Source organism: Glycine max, chromosome 11, assembly GCF_000004515.6.
Source record: "Glycine max cultivar Williams 82 chromosome 11, Glycine_max_v4.0, whole genome shotgun sequence".
Taxonomy (NCBI): domain Eukaryota; kingdom Viridiplantae; phylum Streptophyta; class Magnoliopsida; order Fabales; family Fabaceae; genus Glycine; species Glycine max.
In genome coordinates, this window is record NC_038247.2 from 29,643,595 (window position 1) to 29,648,069 (window position 4,475).

The window sequence follows — 4,475 nt, forward strand, 5'->3', positions numbered from 1 at the left end:
CGGCTCTCTATTTATAGCTGTTGAAGTGGGCTTTGGGCCTTTGTAGGCTCGCTTAGAGTGTGTAGATCGTGCGCTTAGCGGGCTCCTCATGCTTAGCGCCTGTGTCTGTTTTGCCCACTTAGCGCCTGCTGTGCGCTTAGCGCCCGTGTCTCCAAACCCACTCAGCGCAAACTTCACGTTGAGCGAGGCATCTGAATTGGACTTTGTCGTAGATTTCTTATTTTCTTCGTTATTCCTCCACTTTTTGCTTTTAGTACCTCCAGTTTTTTATATCTGCAGTCAAGATTTAACGAAACATCAATTCTTTCACACTTAAGCGCAAATAACTGCTAAATAATTATTTTTAAAGACAATTTTACTTAATTTTCTATTATCAAAGTATAATTATTTAGCAGTTATCACCTGGGTATAGGAGATCACCTGTGAACCAATAAGAAGGTTCTTCGGTTTAATATCCCTATGTATTACATGCTTTCCATAGCAATATATAAGAGCTCGGGCCAATGATGCAACATACTGCCTCAATCACAAAATAAACATCAATTCGTCAGTTAGTATGGAATTTTGTAATCCACAAAAAACAACATATGGGGAGAGGAAATGAATGAATGTTGTTATATGATATATACTTACAGTAGCTACAGGCCTTTCACTGAAATATTTTCATTTTTGCAATTCCTTGTAAAGTTCACCTTTGGGTGCATACTCTAAAATCAAATAAACTTTTTTATGCTAATAAGTTATTTCATAGAAAATGTCAATATCATTGAATTTAAACCTCTTTAGCTATATCAGCATAAAAAAACCATACCTGGTCATCAAAGTATCCATAGAGGCACAAAATATGGGGATGTCGAAGATGACTTTGTATTTTAACTTCACGTCGAAGTTGATGCACAACTTGGGATTGTTGCAATTGACTCTAGAAGAGTACTTTCAAAGCAACAATATGATTACTCTATATCAAACAACAATTTTGTTTTCACAATTAAATTAACATGTGTAAACAATAAGGTGAAGAAAACCATTTCAGATATATAGAAATCAACAAAGCTTGTGTATAATGTAATAGTTATTATGATCAAACCAAAAATTCCAAAATCCTGTTAGGTGAAGACACGTTAAATGCTCATGCAACAACTCTTTGGGCTTTAACTATGGAATATGCATAGCAGCTCACGCCCCTACAATCCTTGTGTTGAAATGAAATTGTCAATTAGAAGAAAGAACAATGGTGGTAAAGGCAAAGAACCTTAGACCACACTACCACAAAGATTGTAATACCTTGTCAGAAACCACAATTTCAAAAACTTGAGCTGCTACACCTATAAATAATTTCTCATTCAAATCTTCAATGAGAAAAAATATGTGAAAATCACATACAAAGCTTTCCAAAGCAACCAAGAATAGCACAAGCAAACTTATCAACAAACAAATGTATAAATAAGGCAAATAAATCAAGAAGGGAATGAAATAATCTGTAGAAATTAGTGCAATTATGAACTATTCACGATCAATAGGAATTAGTACTATAATTTTTATTTGAGAGAGAAATTTCAAAAATAATGGAAAACTCATAGTCTTCTCTCTGACCAAATAGACGTGACCGAATTTTCCTCTTCCAAGAGGCTTTCCGATATTGAAATCTTTAAGCATCCACCTTCTTTGCTCTGCAATTGAACCCGAAACCTTTGAAGAATCTTGACAAAATGAACCTCGAAAGAATCAGAAACATCACCAGGTTTTGTTTCCAATTAATCAATTCCACAAAAAGGAATAGTTTAGTTTTGAGATATGAAATCCCTAGATTTGAGAAACAAAGAAATGGAGAAAGAGAGAGAGAGAGAGAGAGAGAGAGAGAGAGAGAGAGAGAGAGAGAGAGAGAGAAAGAGAAAGAGAGGAAGAGAGAGACCTTGTGTTGTTGAGGTTGAGGTTGAGTCTCTGTTGTGATGGCCATGATGGATGGAAGCGCAAGGGATGGAGAGAGAAATTTTAGAGAGAGGTTTTCATGGACATAGTCTCTATTGTGTTGTGATGCATTGCGTTTTGCATAAACACACAACTCAACAAGTCGCCCAAGCTAGTCAACAAACAAGACAAATAAATTTTGCATAAACACACAACTCAATGGGTCATTGGAGCTAGTGAATAAAGGAGATGGAGAAATATGCTGAGGTTCTTGAATAAGGATGATCAATAGGTTGAGAAGCTTCCTGGCTCGGCGACGTGACCTTATAGGTTTGGTAGCTCAAAGGTGTAGACCTAGTGTAGGTAGGTAGCACGCAGAAAGAGGAAGAAAACATAAATTTTGGATTTTGAATTATGGATGAAAGCGCAAAAAAAAAAAAAGAAGCATTTTGAATTCTAAAAATAGGAGTGTACGGAATGCAGAAGTGTTGCAAGAACCAAACTAGCGTTGATTATTTTATTGGCAAAAATTTGTGAGAACGCCATGTGTGCAAGCTGGTCATTCTTTTATTAATAGGAAGTAGATTTATTTTAAAGAAAACACTTATAATCCATTATTATCAAATAGTATTTTTTTAAAAAAAATAATTAATCTTTAAATGAAATATTTAGAATTGGTGGCTTAATTTGAAATTAAACGTACCTAAAAAAAGATAAAATCAAGTTTGTCTAGATTGAAGAAGACGAAAAAAATTAAAGGAAACTTAGATACATAACTCATGGAGGTGACTTTTTGCGTTATTTTATTAATGTATAGGATATTTTATCAATCGAATGTTGGTGTAATCCCATAAATATAAATTGTGGGTCAATTACAAATTTTATTAACAAGAAATTAATTTTAATTTTTTATGGAAAGATTAAAATATATTTTTTTAAAAATGGAAATGAAAAGAAAATGGAAATCCACTCTAGAAAAATATATTTCAATCATACAATAGTTTTATTTTTTTTTCATTTTATTTTCAATTCCAAAAAAATTGTGGATGTAGCGTTATTTTTGCATGATTGAAGAAAAAGGAAAAAATTTTAGGTAAACATAATAATCCTCGGGGACTAACACGATTAAAGTAGAAAATCTTTTTTTTTTAAAGTAACAACTGATTTTCAATGATTAATTGTAATTTTATTCTAAAAAAAGTAACAACACAGTTTGCACAATGACTACACATATTCATCACGCAACAGATCAATGATCTCATAAGTCGTTCTTGGTTTCCTTGGTTTGTGCAATAGGGCAAGCATTTCATTTGTAGAATGTCCAAAAGTTGCACTCAACTTAATTGGACCTTTGGTACTAAATTATGAATAGATGAAAAACATTTTCCCCACATCATCGTTGCATTTGAACTCCATATAGTGGTATTCAACACAATCATCACCTACATATATTGGTTGACACTAAAAAGATCAAGTAAAATTCTACAACCTCCATTGGCATCAAAAATTGTTTTCCATAAGACATCAAGCGATATGTCCTCACTTATTGTAATGACTTGAGGATCACTAGGGAATTCAAACATTATCCCTTCATTCATATGATGTAAGCATGTCACCATCACAATACACAAGAATAGATACACTCTCCATATTTTGAGTAATATGGTGAAATCAGACAAAGGTGTTGAGTTGCATCTAACCCTTACTGCTATATATATTAGGTGATCATGTATTCTCCCGTGACTCATACCAACAACTAAGATCGCGATGACAATATAACAATTTTAGATTGCATCTTAATTAATTACAATTGCATTGCGCAATTCAAAAAAATAGTGTTTAGTCAAATTGTCTCGTAAAAAACATCATCCAGTCACATCGTCTCAAAACAAGCAATGTGAGATGAAATCGTTAGGGAAAAAGCAATGCGGGGTCAAATCATCTAAAAAAGAAATGCTTAGTCAATTCGTCTAAAAAAATACAGTGCTCAGCCAATTACTACATTGCTCAATGTTCAATCAATTAACAAGGGCAAACTAATAATCATCATAATAGAATATAACAAGGGCAATTAATGCCATCTGTGTCCACTAGTTCTATATTTTGAAGGTTATATATTTCTTGCCGGCTGTCAACGTACTTGTCAATTTTCTTGTGGTTGAAGTTGTTCATCAGGAACAACATCCTGGACAAAGTCATTAATATTTGGTTGATTGGTTGAAGAAATGTCAAAAATAGTTTGGTAAAAGGACGTAAAAGAAGGTATAGGCATACTTTGCATGTATGCATAAGTAGATTCTGATGTTTGAAGATTTGTATCTATGAGGTTGCTCATAAAGTGTTCTCTGCTAGCACTGAAGAACTGTGAATTGTGCCCATATTCTTGATGGTGATTTTGTTGTGACATGAATTCATATGATTGAGGAGGTGGTTGTAGTTCTTCATCAAACATGCTGACAACAACAAGTTGGCTCTATGGTGGAGGATGTTGTTCAGTTTCCATCTTTGGAGCTGAGCGAGATGTGACGGCAACGTTTGAATGAGTTGCAAACCATGTTGGTTAAACT

At 33.7% G+C, this 4,475-nt stretch overlaps 1 pseudogene; it reads right to left on the bottom strand.

The window, feature by feature from the left end:
- Positions 1 to 384: 384 nt before the first annotated feature.
- On the bottom strand, positions 385 to 1,957 carry LOC106795065 (serine/threonine-protein kinase Aurora-1-like; annotated as a pseudogene).
- Between the last annotated feature and the right edge of the window lie 2,518 nt (positions 1,958 to 4,475).